Source organism: Rana temporaria, chromosome 4 (assembly GCF_905171775.1).
Source record: "Rana temporaria chromosome 4, aRanTem1.1, whole genome shotgun sequence".
Lineage (NCBI taxonomy): Eukaryota > Metazoa > Chordata > Amphibia > Anura > Ranidae > Rana > Rana temporaria.
Window position 1 is genome coordinate 330,198,697 of NC_053492.1, and position 19,961 is coordinate 330,218,657.

The following is a 19,961-nucleotide window of genomic DNA, read 5'->3' on the forward strand; positions in this document are numbered from 1 at the left end:
ATGATATTTATTCTTCCAAACCACGTGAATACCTCTTTATCCCACCTTACAAAGTCCAATTTTATTTGCCGGATTAAGGGTGCAAAATTGAGTTCGAAAACTTGGCTCAGCTTGTTTGGTATTTTGGTCCCTAAATAACTTATGTATGAATCCGTCCACCTAAATCCAAAATTCCCCACTAATTGCTGTTTCAGTTTCTCGCTCAGTTCCACACCCATTGCCTCGGACTTGCTATAATTTACTTTAAAATTAGATAGCTCTCCGTATTTGCGTAATTCTTGTAGCAATACTGGTAGAGATATTCCTGGCGAAGTTATAAAAAATAGCAAGTCGTCCGCATAGGCCGCTACTTTATGTTCTCTTCCTTTTGTTACCAAACCCCTAACATCTGTATTAGCCCGAATTGTCCTCAACAATGGTTCTACCGTAAGAACAAATATGATAGGGGAGAGTGGACATCCCTGCCGTGTCCCATTACTAATTGAAAAAGGTTTAGACATCAGATCATTTACTTTGACTCTTGCCCTAGGGCATGTATATAAACTCTTAATCCAATTTAACATCCCCTCTCTCAACCCTATATGTTGCAACACCACTCTCAGGAATGTCCAGTCTACCCTATCAAATGCCTTTTCAGCATCGGCAGATATAATCACTAACGGCTTATTTTGAACATGCGCTGTATGAATCGCTCCTACTACCCTTTGGGTATTCTCCCTCCCCTCTCTACCAGGAGTAAACCCCACCTGATCTGGGTGTATAATTGCTGGAATATATCCTAATAATCTGTTGGCCAAGATTTTTGTCAGGATCTTAAGGTCAACGTTCAATAGTGAAATTGGCCGATAACTGGCACAATTAGTTGGATCTTTGCCCTCCTTAGGGAGTAGTGTAATATGAGCCATCAATGTCTCTTCTCGCATCTCCTGCCCTTCCCTTATTGAATTAAAGGCCGTCAAAAATTTTGATGCCAATTTCTCCGAGAACGTCTTATAATAAAGCAGTGTATACCCGTCGGGACCAGGCGCTTTACCTGGCTTCATTACTTGTATGGCTTCTAAAAATTCCTCCATAGTAATTGGCCCATCAATCCCTCCTGCTTCCTCTTCCGACAGCCCGGGCAGCCCTGATGCCTCTACATACTCTTTTGCCTGAAGTTCTCGGTTAGACATCTTTACTGCTTCCTGTTGCCCTTCTATTTTATACAATTTGGTATAATACTCTCTGAATACTTCTGCTATATCCTTAGTAGATTTCACCAAAATGTCTCCCTGTGTTTTTATCTGTTCAATATGGTTCCTAGCCCGAGTTTCTCTTAAGGCGTTTGCCAGCATTCTACTAGGTTTATTTCCGTATTCATAATACGCCCGTCTACATCGTGTTAGTTTTGCTTTAGCTCTATCCATCAATAACCCATTTAATTCCTCTCGTAGCCTCATAAGTTTTTCTTCTACTTGCTGGGTTTGTGATTTCTTATGTGCCAGTTCAAATACCCCAATCTCTTTCAACAATGTCTCCATTTTAGCACCTAAAACACGTTTCCTGTGGGCCCCTAATGCTATCAACATACCTCTTATATAGCATTTGTGAGCTTCCCAACTACATAATGGTGATATTTCTTCTGACTCATTGATAGTAAAAAAAGCCTCTAGTTCCTGCTTAATTTTGTGTTCATACTCGGGTTCCCTTATGAGTGTCTCATTCATCCTCCAATTCCATTCCTTCGGACTTGCCTCGCCCAATTCCATAGTACAACTCATTGGAGCATGATCTGACAATGTGAATGGGCCTATTGAGGCTTCCACTATGCATGTTATTGCATTCTGAGATGTAAAAATATAGTCGATTCTAGTATACGTTTTGTGATTTGCAGAAAAAAAAGTATAATCTCTCTCATACGCGTTTAACGTTCTCCAGGTATCTATCATCTGTAAGTCTTGCAATAATCTTTTCGCCCTCCGAAGTTTGGAATAGGACAAGTGAGACACTCCCTTTGAGACATCTAAGGTGGGATCCAATGCAATATTCAGATCCCCACCCAGTATGACAATTCCCTCTTTGTTTTGGTGAACCAAATCCATATATGTTTCTAGAGCAGTTATTTGATCCTCATTAGGTAAGTACATATTGACCAGAGTGACCTTTTGTTCATACAAGACTCCATTTATAATAAGAAGGCGCCCTGCCTCATCTTGAGTTATCTTAGATTCTTTCCATGGCACCTGGTTAGACATCATAATTGCTACACCGTTAGCTTTTGATGTTTGGGATGCGCTATGATACACGATTGGGAACCTACGGTTCCCTAGTCTAGGAATTTTGTCATTTCTAAAATGTGTCTCTTGTAGAAAAATAATTTGAGATTTTAATCTACCTAACTCCGCCAATAATCTAGTACGTTTTTCCGGACTATTTAGCCCTTTCACATTGTACGAAGTAAAGATACACTTCGTCATCTTTCCTACCCTCATTTCTCCCCAGACGGCCCTGTGGAGGGATAAGGGATAAGACCGGACCCCAGGGAGATAAAAAAAAAAAAAAAAAATCCAACTTAAACCTCAAAGAAAAAAAAAATAATAATAATAATAATAAAAAAAAAATAAATAAATAAATAAATATTACAAGTTCCTTAGGGTCTGGTTAGATCCTCCAGTACCCTGCGTGTTATACTCTCAAGGCAGTTGTAGGCACTATGCCCTGGCAACTCTGCCTACTACTTGCCTACTATAAGAAACCTCCAAAAAAAAAAAAAAAAAAAGGCACAAACAAGAAAAAGAGAAAAAAAAAAAAAATCTTAAACGTCTCTGACTTCCCTCCACTTGGAGGAGAGACGTTGAAATAGGGGGAATAAATAAACACAGCAGCGATCTGAGCCTTCCTATCCACCCCTTGCACCCACTTTTTACCCGCTTCTTATTACCTTAACATCACCTTTTGATCCCTTCCCTTGAGCCCCCTTCACTCCCACTGCTTATTCCCAACAATGCTGTTTGAAAGATATGACCGTTAAACTTAGACTCTTACGGAACCCCAAAAAAAAAAAAAAAAGGAACCCCTAACCCTGCTATCCTTCCTGCCACCTTGGGGGTGTCCCTTACTAGTAGTACCTTTTAAGAGTAGCCCCTCCTCTCCCAGGGGAAGCTAAAAAACAAAACAAAAAAAAAAACCTTAATATGCCTCCCTTTTACTCCCCTTATTCCCCCCTCTCCTTCCCCCCTCCCTCCCCCCTTTATCTTAACTAAATTCCTCCCCTCTTTATATTAATAATTCCCCCCCTTCATCAAGTGTTACCCTTCCTTTATAGCCTAGTGCTCTAGTGATCCAAAAAACCTGTGTACTACCCCTTACAACCTACCCCCCCTCCCCCCTATTACCAGTCCTTTACCCAAAAAAAAAGAAAAAAAAAAACAGGTACCCCTATACCAACATTGATATTTATATATACCAACTCCCCTACCATTCATACACATAACTCGTAACACAAGTATAACCTCAGTGCCAACATAATATCAGCTCAACCCTGCCGATATATACACACACACATATTACTTACAATATTCTGGGACCCCTATTGTCCGTGAAAACATTATCTGTGAAAAATATTGTGAATTCCCCCCCCAAACATAAAAAAAATTGAATATACCCCAAGACATATACACCCTCACAATCACCCCTACTCCCCTCCCCCCGGGATCTAGGGGCAACACTCTACTATGAATTGTTCCACTGTAACTACTTATGTACCATGCTATTATATGTTACCCATACCAAGAAGGAAAAAACTACCCCAGCAGTTGATCCTGCCCCCTATAGACACACCCCCAATATCACAAAAAATAAAATAAAAAATAAATAAAAACAGAGAGTACATTTCCAGTACTTCACACAAAAAAAAAAAAAAAAAAATATGGGAAACCTTCTACTTCAACTCTTCTGAGTCCTAATTCCAGATACCTGCTTTCTCTTATATTTTTTAACCATATTAGATACTCTTATCAATTGTATATATTTTACCTACCCCACAACAAAAGGAGAGGAAGAAAGCCAAAAAATAAATAAATAAATAAATAAATTCCTCTTCTCCCTTCCCTTTCCTTCCAGGTCATATGCTGATTGACTCTTTTTATACATTTTTGTACATTTCCCCCTCTCCCTTTCCCCCCCTAAAAAAAAACAAAAAACAAAAAGGGTGGGGGGGTTACTTCCCCTTATGCCTTCAACCAGGTTTAATACAAATGGAAACATTCTACTTCGACTCTTCTAAATCCTAACTCCAGATTAGTGTTTTCCCTTGTATTTTCACCCATATTAGATAGTCTTGTCAATTATATATCTTTTACCTGCACCCAAAAAAAAAAAAAAAATTATTGCAGTTCCGTTTTAAATCAGTCTTAATTTTCTTTTCTTTTCTTTTCTTCCCCCTTCACTCCAGCCTAACTCCATTCCTTTTTCCTTTAGTCCAATTATCTTCTTCTAGAAAAAAAATTCTCCTGCTGCTGGCAGATCTGTCCAATTAGGGATCCTGATAGGCTCCAACTTCAACCACCTAAACAGTTCTGGGAGTTGGCCAGGATCTCTCAAATTATAGCTTTGACCATCCTTCTTTATGATTACCGCGAGTGGGTACCCCCATCTATATGTCGCCCCTTTATTCAATAAGTACTCCAATAGGGGCTTTAATATACGTCTCCTCATTTTCGTGTATTTACACAGATCCGGGTATATCTGAATCTCGCTCTCCAAATACTTTACTGAGCCTTCTTGCCATGCAGCCCTGAGTATATCCTCTTTAACCCTAAAAAAGTGTATTCTGCACAGGACATCTCTGGGCTTAGTGTGTGCAGGGTTACGAGTCGTGGGCACTTTGTGTACTCTATCCAGCTCTATAGGCGAGTTTAGGGGGAGTTTTAATAGTTGGTTAAAAATAGCCATAACAGTTTCTCTTAGTGCCACCCCTTCTACCTCCTCCGGAATACCTTTTATCCGAACATTGTTCCTTCTACTTCTGTTCTCAAATTCCTCTGACTGTAATTGCAAAAATATCATCCGTTGATGTTGGACATGAACCTTTTCCTCTAACAATTCTATGCGGTTATCTGACAAATTTTGTTTCTGTTCCACGTTGTGCACTTTAAGATCTACTGTCTCAATTTTATTCTGAACTTCCAAAATCTCTTCTCTTAATGATCCAGTTATACTGGTCATTAACTGATGTATATCATCCTTAGTGGGGAGAGCCTGAATTAATTGTTTGAGCTGAAAAATATCCTGCTCTATCCCCTTATCTTGTATCATAGATATTGTATGAGAACATACCTGTACCTCTTCTTTGTTTCTATCAGCCATTGGGAGCTCCTTTTCTTTCTCTGGCTCCTCCGACCGCATAACTATTTCACCCTGTGGGCCTGGGATAACTGGATCCTGAGTACCCCCCTGCTGCGCAGCTTCAAGGTATGGCTCCTGTATCAGGACTAAACCCCCGCTACTATCAGTCGCTTGTTTAAGGTCCTTTTTTACCGTTAAGTACCTCGTTATGTAGGAATGTGATGGCGTGGATGGGACTCCAGGGTTTCTCCCCCGCCTCGACATGGGACACACCAATAAATCAGTTTAATAGCTCAGTTTGCTGGGGGCTCTCAGACCAGCTTACCTCCCGCTCTCAGCCGTTTCCCTTCACCAGCAGCTGCACGTGCAAAATGTCCATTCATCTGCGGCACACACCTCCGCTCTTTCGCTTCCACTGCTAACACGCTCCTCCTTTCTGCTACTGCCCACTACACCACAGACGCTACAGACGCTTACACAGCCTGCTTCAACTGGCCCCCCTTTCTCTCCTCCTCTCAGTACTCCGGAGGTTTATGCTATTAAACAGCAGGGTTCCACTGGCTCCGTATGGCTCTCTCTGTTCCGCCTGTCCGATCAGCTGTTCTGTGTAGCTCTGTGTCTCTTAGCCGCGGGACATAAGATTTCTTCCAGCCACGGTCTATGCTCTTAGGCAGCGGGTTCCACTAGCTCAAAAGGCTCTCTCTATTCCGCCTGTCAGAAAATCAGCTGTTCAGCGTGAGTCTGTGTCTCTTAGCCGCCAGACTGATGCTTTCTTTTACCTCCGGCTTACATCTCTTTTCAGCTTATCAATCTGTCAGATGTTCAGCGGGGATCTGTGTCTCTTAACCGCGGGGTTAAAAGTTTCTTTCAGTCGGTCTACTGATGGGTGCACAGTGGTATAGATTAGGCTCCGATCTCCAGCAGTCTCACGCCGCCATGTCTACACCACTCCCCCCTAGAAACGGAAGTCGTCGTGTTGCGCCACCTCTTTAGCCAATTTTTCCCCAACCACCCCTGGATGCTGTAAGGCCAATTTCAAATTCCGCGCCACCAACGGGACCACCGGCAGTAAACACAAGATCCTAAAACCGTCCCGAAAACTCAAGGCAAGCTGGATAGCCGCTTCCTTATCCGGGTACCTACTTAGGAAAGGCTGCATCATTTCCTCCTTTACCGGAGTCGTCCCTTTTGTGAGCAGGCTCGCGGATACGCTTACCTTTTTTGAAGCACCAGGACAAAGGATGGGATCCCCCACACCCCGAACACTTGTGCTTAAATCTGCAAGACCCCCAAACTTACAGGAGTGCTCATTGAACTGCCAACATACCCCCCATTTTTTCCCAGCCGGTGTGTTGTCATATTCTGCTCCCTATCGCAGAATGCTGCGGAAGTCACGTGGCGGCCAGCTGCGCATTCGCAATGCGCTCCAACGGCAATTGCGATGCGTTCCACAGGATTTACGACACTACCCCTCAGTGAACCCATCATAATTTGTCACGGAAGTGATCGTGTACATATATTTTATATAAGGGAAGTAATGCACATAGGGGAGGTAATCCCCTCCCTGAGCCCAAGTTCTCTCTCAGTATCTCTCTATCTGTATCCCTCTCTCGCTCTGAATGTATCTCAGTACCTCTATATCTCTATTTCTCTCTCGCTCTGAATGTGTCTCCCTCTCTCTCCCCCCGCTCCGTGTATGGTAATACGTCACTTCCGTGACAAATTGTGATGTGTTCACTGAAGGGTAGTGTCGTAAATCCTGTGAAACGCATCGCACTTGCGGTTGGAACGCATTGCGCATGCGCAGTTGTCCGCCACGTGACTTCCGCAGCATTCTACAATAGGCAGCAGAATGTGACAATACACCGGCAGTCCTGAGGAAGGTGTATCCCCCAGCCCCCCGAAGAAACTGAGTGGGGGCCCTTGTCGATGACCTAATCCGCATCCAGAGGCTAATGTCTTTATGATCCCAGCGAAGAGACGAACAGACCGCCCTGCGCTTTCTAAACTGTTCATCATACCTCAGCCAGGCAGATCCCCCATACACCCTGTGCGCCTCCCCAATGGCATTCATATAACAGAACAACGCCAAACAAGGTTCTGATGACACTTTCCATAATGGCGAACGCCTGCAGCCAGTTAACAAACATACGCAAGATCAATCTGTACCTCCTCTTCTCCTCATCCTCTTTCTTGGAGTCATCAGGTTTGACTCTATCCAAGTTAAACTTTTCCAAGGGCAATAACGAGAAGATCTCCATATACTCACCCTTGCAAATCTTATCTGGAACCTCCTGCTTCAAATATGCTCCCAGCGGACCCTCAAAGCACACGTACACTTCACACGTACACTGTGTCCGCAATCCTTACCACATCCGTCCTAATGGTAGCATCTGGGGCTCCCCCTTTTTACCTGTCTTCTCGGTGCCGGACACTGCTCCCGACAGCCCGGCAGGTGCCACCGCAGGGTTGCCGACGCTTCTGAAACCCTGGCCAGAGTCAGCCTCCCGCCATCCCCCATGGCCATGCTCGCTGTGTGTGACCATGGGGCCACTTGAGGAGGCTGCCCCTGCCCACCCGTAAAACGGCCCACCAAGTCCCGCAGGCCCCCCAACAAATCTCTCAGCTGTGCCTCTGAACTGGCGGGCCCACTACCCGCCATTTTTCGCCATCTCCCGCCGTCCGGATAGGCCATGCCCACCCGCGAAGCCCCCATCTTCGTCTGTGAGCGGCCCGACGTGCTAGTTAGCCTACATCGCCGAGCCTCCCCCCACGGAGCTATCAAGGCAGAGGGGGGCCGTTTGTGCAATAGTCCCACGACTCAAGGGGAAAGCGGCGCCATGACGGCCCGTGGACCCGCCCACCGAGCCAGGCCGGCGGCGTGGAGTCCACCCGGACCCTGCTCTGGCAGACTGCTGGCTTCTCTTAGCTGGGGGAGCGGATTGTTCCCCAAGAGGGCTCCTAGGATGGTGCACGGCCCTGCATGAGGGCCCTGGTGAAAAGCGTGCTGGACGTGACCTCCGCGTGCACGGGGACACCTCACCTCCCAGCCCTGATCTGCTTGCCTGGTCCTCTATCAAGGCTGCGACCTGGCTGTGCAGCCACTCCGGTCCCCCGACTCACAGCGTCTCCCCGCAAGGAATGCAGTCCGAAGGGAGGAGGTGAACACGCTGACTAACCCCAAGCCAGAACACCTCGGATGATGGGGGCAAGCTTACTGAGGAGGAACAGGAAGTGAGAAATTCAGACAATGAAAAAAAAAACACTTAGAAGGTTGTTAAGACCTGCAGTGGGTATGGTACTGCGGCCTTCTTTCCATCCCTCAATCGCCGAGCATAAGTGATTATCGCTACCACAGGAGGTGGAGGGATAGTGGAGATTAATGCAGTTTTCAGGATGATTCTTCCCAATGGTTAGAATATTCCCCCAAACATGAGCCAAGACTTCATGAAGAGGGTACCAGGCATAGAATAGCTTTATTGAGAGGCAGGTTCTTATACACACCAAAAGGAATACTTGCAGTAATCGGATGGACAATGACACACTCCACCCACAACAGCATATGATGGTTTACTAACGAGCCCCCCTCAATACACCTCTTTTAGGAGACAGACGTTCTGTCTCCGATATAGTCCACATGAGTTATTACTAGTCATTTACCCAGATGAGGTGACTCAGAGGTAAGCTCTTCTCACCTGCTAAACAATAGACATGTGCATTCGTTTTCGTTAGTATGCATTTTCGTCCGAAAATCGTGTTTTTTCGTTATCGTTTTAACAAACGATAACGAAAGTGCAAGAAACGAAAACCAAAAGATCCGACATAAAAAATACTTTATTTTCGTTTTTGTTGCGGTAAAAATTCGATATAGAGAGTTTCGACATTATAGGGAAAAGATTCAACATCATAGAGAAAAGATCCGACATTATAGAGAAAAGATTCGACACTATAGAAATAATAGATTTGACATTACAGAGAATAGATTTCGATTTATGAGAAAATAGATTCAACATTATAGAGAATAGATTCGACATTATTACTAGTCATACAACATTAGAATTCTTGTAGGCGGAATATTCGAACGAAAATGTACGATTCAACATAAAGATTCGACGTTCCGTCGAATATTCGTTTAAACAATCGACACAAACCAAAAATATTCGACGTTCCGTCGAATATTCTTTTGACCTTTCGACAAAAAACAAGTATTATTGGATTTTCGGACGAAAGCTATTCCCCAACGAAAAACGAAATAAATCAAAACGATTTTCGGGAGTAACTAAATAAATGTATTTTCCAAACGAAAACGAAAAAACGAAACAAAATATTCCAGTCTGCACATGTCTACTAAACAACACACATCTATCCTCAATAGAAATTCACACAATGAACGGTTCCTGAGAGCCAGACCAAGGTTCATTTACATGACACAGCAGACGACATTAGCACAGCAAGCTTTTATAGTACACCCGCCCTCCCTGCCTGGGAGATATTGAGATCAGTTAAGGAATAAACCAATTATCTCCAGGCAGAGAGCACACAATTTTCCCAAAAGTTGGAACACCCTTTCCACACAAGGTATCCCTACAATTACATACCCCATGATAGCCCCGATCTGGGGGACCAACATATCCAAATTTCACCCTGATCGGTTCAGGGGTTCATAAAAAACAAACCGAACCTATGAGAAAATACAGAATAAAGTCTATTTTCTTCACAAAGGGAAATCAAAGGAAAAGGTAAGTGAATCAACAATGCACTAGCCTAAAGGAACCTATTTAGAAAATAAAAAACAAACCTTTACAGCCCCTTTAAATAATGCCACTCCCCCTCTGACTTTTCCTCTCAGTCACCGCCCCTCTCCACTTCCTATTAACCCTTATGTTGTCTACCCTAAAACACACTGTCATGCCTTGCCTTGCACTACTTCTTTGTCTTTTCCGTTCCGTGCCTCATTGTATCCTTGCACCTGTTGTGTCCTTTGAGTATTTCAGTGTCCTTGTGCCTCTGTTTCCCTTGTGCTAGATTTCAGCGTACTTGCATTTCCATGATCCCCTGTGAATTCCTGTCTGCTATCTGTTTGCATCACCTGTGTCTTTAATCTGCTTCATTGTCTCCTGGTGTTTTTCTAGGCGGTTTCCTTCTTGGTGTCTCCATGTCTATCTGTTTCTGTACTAGCTGTTCCAATAGAATCTTGTCTGCTGAGAGTAGTAGTCCTTCTCACAAATTCAGAGACTCTTTTCTTAAAGTGGTTGTACACCCTGTACAACTACTTTTGCCTACAGGTAAGCCTAGATTGAGGCTTACCTGTAGGCAGGCCCGGACTGGCCATATGGCACACCGGGCATATGCCTGGTGGGCCGGGGCAGCCGGGCCACATATCAATTTCGGGCCTGATTTGGCAGCTGCTTGAGCCGGCCCTGCTCACCCGCTGCTGGCCTCTCCGTGGCCGGCTCCGCGGGGAAGGCCGCATCCATGTCCTTCTGGCCGGGGTCCCCACTGCCTACTCCAAAGGCTGTGGCATTTGGGCTGCTCTGTGAGTCGGGGCCGCTCAGCTGGCCTCACCACGGCCAGCTCCGCGGCTGCCCGACTGACTATTCATCTCAGGGGGGCGGAAGTGAAGGGGTCAGGTGACCATAAATGGGAGGAGCTGCCTGTAGGAGTTCCCCTTCTGCCTGATGTCGGAAAGGTGAATCTGGAGCGCCGTGAGTAGAATGAGGAAAACATTGCACTGGAATGGGGGGAACTTTGTGGGAGGAGAGTCTTGCCTTGGAGGGGAGTTGAATGTGGAGCTCTGACTGTACTGGAATCTGGGGGGGAGATCACCCACCCCATCCTCTGCACCCACCTCACTCTCTGCACCCATCCCACCCTCTGCACCCACCTCACACTCTGCACCCACCCCACCCTCTGCACCCACCTCAACCTCTTCACCCACCCCACCCTCTGCACCCACCTCACCCTCTGCACCCACCTCACCCTCTGCACTCTGCACCCACCCCACCCTCTGCACCCTCTGCACCCTGCACCCACCCTCCACCCACACCTCACCCTCTGCACCCACCTTACCCTCTGCACCCTGCTCCCACCTCACCCTCTGCACCCTGCACCCACCCCACCCTCTGCACCCACCTCACCCTCTGCACCCTGCACCCACCTCACCCTCTGCACCCTGCACCCACCTCACCCTCTGCACCCTGCACCCACCCTCTGCACCCACCTCACCCTCTGCACTCTGCACCCACCTCACCCTCTTTTGAATAAATAACAAACATGTCATTCTTCCCTGATTTGTATTAAAAAAATAGGCTGCTCAGCCTAAAATGCCCAGGCCTATTTTTTGTCCCAGTCCGGGCACGCCTATAGGTGCTGGAAATATCTCCTAAACCTCCACGGTTTAGGAGATATTTACAAAAGAGACATGCGCCGATGTCTGCACCCACCCCACCCTCTGCACCCACCTCACCCTCTGCACCCACCTCAACCTCTGCACCCACCTCACCCTCTGCACCCACCTCACCCTCCGCACCCTTCTCCCACCTCACCCTCTGCACCCTGTACCCACCCCACCCTCTGCACCCACCTCACCCTCTGCACCCTGCACCCACCTCACCCTCTGCACCCACCTCACCCTCTGCACCCTGCACCCACCTCACCCTCTGCACCCTGTACCCACCTCACCCTCTGCACCCTGCACCCACCTCACCCTCTTTTGATTAAATAACAAACATGTCATGCTTCCTTGATTTGTATTAAAAAGAATGGGCTGCTCAGCCTAAAATGCCCAGGCCTATTTTTTGTCCCAGTCCGGGCACGCCTATATGTGCTTGAAATATCTCCTAGACATGCGCTGAGGTCTAGGCGCAGGCGCACTTTAGAAATGGCGATTGTGCCATTTCTAAAGAAGGTAATGCGCACAAGGGATGTCATCGAGGGTCCGGCCAATCACAGTGCCGGAGCCGCGATACCCGGAAGTAACTCCAGGACAACATGTCGCCGGCCAGTGCTGTGTCAGGCACCACATCAGGGGCTTCGATCCCAGGTGAGTATTACATAATGAGCTAGTATGCTATGCATACTAGCTCATTATGCCTTTGTCTTGGAGGTGTTATTTTTTTTATTTTTTTCAAAAGTGCGTTTACAACCATTTTAAGAGACTTTTTTCCTCCTTGCATAGCTCTACTTTGAGAAAAAATGTCATTGCTGTCACTAGTTTCCAGGTGCCTACATGAGACTTTTCCTCTGCGGTCACCCCTGGCAACCTGGTCACATCAAAACACATTTTTTCTTTTTGTAGTGGATTTGTTTGACTTGGTGAAAACATTTTTTGCTTACAACTCCAATCTGTGTGAAGATCCCATAACATTTATTGAATTCCTGGCCATAGCAAAGGACCACTTGTAAAACCATATGCAACTTTTATTGCAATCCAAACAATATGTAAAAATACTCACACTTTTAAAACCAAAGAGTGCTCATAAGTAAAACATTCCCGAGAGATGATGCAGGCAATCCATACATTACCAAGGAAGTATGGAGACATCACGCCTTACGTGTTTCATCGTAACTCAGGTCACCGGGAGCACAGGTATAGTACGGGCATATGATTTTACACTATGTGGATCTCCCTATTCAAATTTTACGATGGATCTTGTCAGGGCTCAAGTCCTGCGGGAACGCGTGGGAACGGAGTCCCTGCACTTTTTTCACAGCAGGAACGCAGTTCCCTTTGTAGAGCTAGAGCAGCCGAGCCACCCGAGCCAATCCTTCACTGAGCGGCGATGCCCAGCTTGACTCACTGTCAGGGGCAGGCGAACCTTAGTAATCCTTTATGTTACTGACCGCTTCCTGTATATGGATTCATCGGGTAGTGGGTATTCCGTCACTTCCTCGATGTCGCAATGTCTCCTGGGAGCTTTTGTCATTGTTTCCAGGAGACATTGCGGAGGTCTGCCGCAAGTTATCGTGGGATTTAGAAAGAACTTGCCTAAAAAAAAAAAACATAGACTTTAGTAATTATGCATATGAGCGTATGATTTTTTTTTTGGTGGGGGAGTGGATCTTGGGTGGGAGTTCCCACACTTTTTTCCCCAGGACTTGACCCCTGGATCTTGTGCAATATATAGATGATACTGACTGGAGCTACTGTATACCTGGAGACACTACAGGATGTCAATGGAGTAGTGTTTGTTGAAGCTTTTTCAATGAGATTGTCATCTATGGGCTAATTTGACCCTATAATAGAGTCTGTTCGCTCTGGTAAGAGTTTTCTCAGAATAGTGGTGATAGGTCACTTAGTGGTCACAAATTTACAGTACAAGGAGGACTAACAAGAGGTGCCCAAGGGTGTGTCCTCCAAAAGAATTTTTTTTAAAGGTATAATTTTTATTATACACAAACAGAAAGAAAAAAACACAAAAATAAAAATAACATAACATACATACAAACAAGATATTGATTTTAGAGCAAACAGTGCTCAGTCGTCATTAGTTACATCTGCTATGGCTTATGAACCTATACATCACAGTGTAGAAGAAATTATTTTACATCCTCAGTTTAAGCGATGAGAAATAAATCAGGCATGCAAATTGTGAGTACTCATATTGGAGAGAGCAAACATATGAAATGGTACCTTCAAATGTTATATTCCTATCCCATGAATTATGTAGCAGGTGGTATAGTGCGGTCTGAATTAAACCATGAATTGCAGACTTTAGCACATTTTTGGGGACATCCCCTGGCCTCATATGTCAACCTATATAGTGGAAGTGCTTGGTTATTAATGGTTAGCCAACAAGCTAAAGTGGGTAAGGATTGAGACTTCCAGTACATAGTTATGGATTTCTTTGCATAGAACAAGATTATTCGTAGGAAGGTTTGCATATTTTTAGATAAACTTTCATCATCAATGTAGCCTAGTATGCATCTCAAGGGGTTACAAATGTTGGGTATTTGAGTAATTGACCAAAATCTACTAATCGGTTGGACATTCCCACATCGTTTGGTAAAATGTGCCATCAGCCGTGTTGCAACAGGTTGCAGAGGATAGTATATAGTAAGCAATAGAGCAAACAAGGAGTGTAGTAAGATCTGTATACTAGCTTGGTCTGTATGACCTTATTTTAAGAAGAGATGACAGTGGAAACCTGAAGAGGAAGAATCTTTTGCCAGATGTCCTCTGTCAACTCTGGTATGTCAGAACACTATTTACTTTCTGTGATACTGGACCTATTAGTCATGGAGTGGAGAAGAGATTTGTAATACGTGGGAACGAGTTTTGTGTGGTAAGGGTCAGTCAATAAACTCTTGAGTGGGCAGGGTTGAATATCGATATTACAGTGACTGAACTAACAGTAGCCAATGGCTGGAGCTGGTGTGCTCGTCCCCGTTGCTGGAACAATGGAGCTCAAGTAAGTAAAAGGGGGGGTCTGGGGGGGGGGGGGTACTGCACTACAGAAGGTTTTTCACCTTAATGCATTAAGGTGAAAAACCCTGAGGGTTTACAACCCCTTTAACTTTGAGGTTTTAGATGGTGCAAAACTTACTTAGTTACATTCCTGATATTTCTCTATATAATTGGTAAAGGGAAGGGCTAGGCATTGAGTAGAGTATGTGCTGTTACCAGTTTATCTTGTTTTTTAGCAGCATGGACTAAACATTAATTGAGTAACACTGCTTAAAACTAAAAGCTTTTTCACATATTTATAAAGCACACATACCTTGAAAAAGTGTAAATACCCCTTGAAATTGTCCAAAATTTGTCATGTTACAACCAAAAATGTAAATGTATTTTATTGGGATTTCATGTGATAGACCAACACAAAGTGGCACAATAATAGTGAAGTGGAAGGAAAATGTTAAATGTATTCAAAATTGTATACAAATAAATATGTGAAAAGTGTGGCATGTATTTGTATTCAGCCTTTCCTGACGCATCTTCATGGCAGCACACACTGGGTTGTGACTCCGCCCCCACAACCTGACAGGATTGTTTAGCTATAAATCTGAAGAGGAGACACCCCACACCATTCTCTGTACATATCATCGTTAAACAGCAGGGTGGGCATCTGTGTGCTGCCATGAAGATGTGTCAGGAAAACGGAAAATTGTATACTCACCTTTCCGTAATTTTCCTTTCCTGGCGCATCTTCATGGCAGCACACACTGGGTTGTGACTCCGCCCCCACAACCTGACAGGATTGGTTAGCTATAAATTTGAAGAGGAGACATCCCACACCATTCTCTGTACATATCATCATTAACATCATAAAACAGCAGGGTGGGATCTGTGTGCTGCCATGAAGATGCGTCAAGAAAGGAAAAATACGGAAAGGTGAGTATACAATTTTCCGTTTTCCTGACGCATTCATGGCAGCACACACTGGGAAATAACTCGCCAGTCGGGAGGGTTCCAGAAAATAATATGTATTCCCTATAATGCTGAAGAATTGGCTCTAATGATGGATCTACCGAAGTCGGCTGTAGCCAAGTGAGCAGAGTCCACTCTGTAATGGGAAATTAAGGTATGCCTGGAAGACCAGGTTGCTGCTCTGCAGATGGTTTCTGATGAAATACCACAATATGCTGCCCATGAGGTCGCCACTGCCCTGGTCGAGTGGGCCCTGATGCCCTCCGGGATCGTTAGTTGTTGAACGGAATATGCTTTCTCAATGGATTTGACCAGCCAAGAGGCGATGGTATGGGAAGTCGCTGCTTGGCCTCGTCTGCTCCCGTGTGGTATAACCAGGAGGGTATCCGTCTTCTGAAGGTGAGTGGTAGCTGAAAGGTAGCTGGAGATAGTAGTTTTAATGTCCAAGGCGTGAGGCTGGCCATTCTCGTTAGTAAAGGATGGAAGGATGATGTCCTGGTTGTAGTGAAAGGACGAGGCTACCTTTGGTATGAAACGATCTGAAGGTCTCAGTACCACTCTGTCAGATAGAAAAAATAAATAGGGCTCCCTAGACATAAGTGCCTGTATTTCTGACACCCTTCTTGCTGATGTAATAGCGATGAGGACGGTCAGCTTCAAAGTCAGGTCCCACAGCGAAATCGAATCGAATGGAAAAAAAGGTGGATTGGAAAGGGCTTTGAGGACCACTGAGAGATCCCATGCAGGGAAAGTTGGTTTCCTAGGAGGTCTGATCTTCATGCAAGCTCTCATGAACTGGGTGACCAAAGGGTGAAGAGACCATCTAGTACCTGTTTTGGCAGAAAGGGCGGATATCTGTACTTTCAGGGTACTCGAGTTTAGACCCTTTTCAATGCCCGACTGAAGGAATTCCAGAATTTGAGATGGATCTGGAGAGATGGGGTCCCAACCTTTTTGTTGTGCCATCAAGACGAATCTTTCCCAGACTCTTGAATAGGTGGTGTTCGTGGTTTGTAAGAGGGTCGTGAACCATGGTCTTCTCGACCAGAACGGTATCACCCAGTGGAGGCCCGTCCATAGGGGGCGCATGGGCGCCGCCCCCCCCAAAGCTATTGGCAAAAAAAATGTCCCTTAAATTATTTTATTTTTTTAAGTTCTTTAAGTTTACTCTGCTAGGGCGCCGGCCCCAGTGCACTATGGGAGCGTCATGTCACTGCAATCCCGTGATTGCAGGTGTGACGCTACATTTGCAGGGTTTTGTGTGGCTCCGAGGCGCAAAGCTAATAGCCCCAGCACTCTCATTGGTCAGACTTCTGCCTGTCTTTGTGTCTGACCATTAGCAATCGCTGTAGGACTTGGGAGGTGCTCCCCCCCCCCAGCAGCCGTGTTACTTTCACTTTCTGTTCTAGTGAAGTCAGGAAGACTGTAACTGAAGGGACTGTTTTTTTTTTCTTTTCTGCTCCTATGTGGATTTACACTGGCTGCATTTGATGTACTAGACTCACACTGCCTGCTCCCTTTAGCAGGTAAGTGCTGAGGCAATCAGCAGGAGAAGAAGCAGTCCTCCATCCATCTCCATGTGACAGCCAGCAGTTCACACTGAAAACAGAGAAGGTACAGTACACGGAGGGTCAGGACTGGGGGGAGGGGGAGGGGGAAGCTATTGTCACTTATGACTCCTGCTACAGCAACATCTTTCACCTCCAAACTTAATCCCCCACTCTCCTGTACTGCAAGTGTGTAAATCTTCCCTGTCACACTGGTCACACTGATCCCCCTCTCCCCCTCCTTCACTTTCTGCTGTTTTCATTCCCTCGCATATATCTTCACTGCTCACATATCCTGCATCCTCCCTGTCAGATCTGACCATTCCAATCACTGCCTGACACACCCTTTCCATTCCAGATTACTTTATATCTCTTTTACCTGTTCATCAGGGGCTCATTCACACAGCTGGGAGGGGCAGTTCAAGCAGGCAGTTGAGCTGAAAGTTTACCACCCCTGACCACCCCACCTGAAAAGAGATGCAGCCACTCAGTGCTGTTCAATGGCAAAAAATTTAATGGCATTTCACCATGAATAGAGTGCACCACAACTACCCTGCAAGTCCGTGCAATGAACATGGCTGGGGCATTGTGGGTCTGCATTTGACGGGCACAGTGAGGCTGAAATTGACTTGCACTGTGGCTGCATTTGATGGGGCACAGTGGGAGCATTTGATGGGGCACAGTGGTGGCAATTGATGGGCAAAGTGGCTGTGTTTGATGGGCACAGTGGCTGTGTTTGATGGGCACAAGTGGCTGCATTTGATGGGCACAGTGGTTGCGTTTGATGGGCACAGTGGCTGCTTTTTATGGGCATAGTGGCTGCATTTGATGGCACAGTGAGGCTGCAATTGATGTGTTTTTTTCCCCCCCAAATTTTTCAGTTTGCGCCCCCGGCAAAAATTTTGAGCACCAGCCGCCACTGGTATCACCGCGATTACTGTGACTGAGGATCTCCGGAGCCGGGAAAGGAATCTCGCGATTAGGGGAGTTGGAGGGAAGATATACCTCAGTTCGAAGTACCATGGGTGAACTAAGCAGTCTGTTCCCACGGCTGACGGAAAGGGTGCTCTGGACAGGAACCTCTGGCATTTGGCGTTCGCTGGCGTTGCCGCTAAGTCGATCTCTGGGACTCCCCACACCTTCGTAAGAAGGGAGAAAGCATGGTGGTTCAGAGACCACTCATTGTTTGAGAGTGTCTCTCGGCTCAGATAATCGGCCAGCATGTTCTGCGCTGCCAAAACATATACCGCTCTCAGATCCAACAGGTGTACTTGGGCCCATTCCATCATGGGGCAAACCTCTTCTGGTACCGCCCTGTCTCTGAATATAGGCTAGCGCAACTTTGTTGTCCATGGGGATAAGGACACTTTTTCCCTGTAGCAGAGGTGCGAAGGCTATGAGGGCTTGGAAGGCTGCCCGGAGCTCCGGTATATTCGATACTATGCCCTGAGCTGGAAAGTACCACTGTCATTGAGCTGCCTGGTCCAGGTAATGCGCTCCCCAACCCCTCTGGCTGGAAGAGTTGGAAGAGTGTGTCCACCACCATAACGATTGCTTTACCCAGTTAGGGGTAAGGGTGGTCTGGAGCATTGATGCTCCATTCCACTTCCTGAGAAAGGCATTCTGTAGAATTCTCATGTGCCACTGGGACCACTGCACCATGGGTATGGTCGATGAAATGGACCCCAGCACGCTGAGGCAGGCTCTGGCCGACAGACATCTGGAAGACAACAGATTCCGTATCTTCAGTACCAAGGATTTTACTTTCTCTTGAGGAAGCTGCACCCTGTTCAGCCTGGTATTTAATTCCGCCCCCAGAAACACCATGACTTGTGTAGGCTGAAGACTGCTCTTTTTCCGGTTGATTAACCAGCCAAAGTCCTGAAGAGTCGGGTATAAGATCTCCCGCTGATGGAGCAGAGTTTCCCGATCTTCTGCTAAGAGCAGAATGTCGTCCAGGTAATGGTGTACCCATAATCCCTTCTCCCTGAGGAGTGCGATCAGAGGTAGGAGGACTTTGGTGAACGTCCTGGGTGCCGAAGAGATGCCAAATGGTAGGCACCTGAATTGAAAACGATGTTGATTGATAGAGAAATGGAGAAACTTCTGGAATGCGGGATGAATCGGGATGTTAAGATAAGCGTCCGATAAATCTACTGACAGCATCCAGTCTTCCAGGTTCACAGCCAGCAGAATGGATTGGAGGCTTTCCATTTTGAAGGCCTCTATCTTGATGCTTCTGTTGAGCCTTTTCAGGTCCAGGACAGGACGAAGATCCCCCGATCTTAAAGGGGAATAAAATCCCCTCCCTTTTTGGTGCGGTGGAACTTCTATGACTGCCCCCTTTTGTTTTAATTCCGTTACATACTGAAGAAGTAACTCCCTCTTGTCTAGGGAAGATTGTATCTTGGTAGGCTGGAAGACATTCCCTGGTAATGTCCCCATAAAGTTCCATTTGTGGCCGTATTTGACAGTGGAGAGTGTCCATGGGTCCTTTATGTGGTTTGACCAAATCCAAGCAAAACTCCTGAGTCTGGCGCCCACCTGAGCCGGGTGGGCGGGCAAACTTTCAAAAGGACTTCTGCTGGTCCCCAGCGGTGATGGCCTTGGCCTTCTGTACCCTCATAAAGGAGGGACAAGTATTTTTCCAGTCCCTCCTGAATTCTCTGATGGGATGATAGGACCTAGCTTCCCTGTATCTGTCAGGTAGATTACGTTTG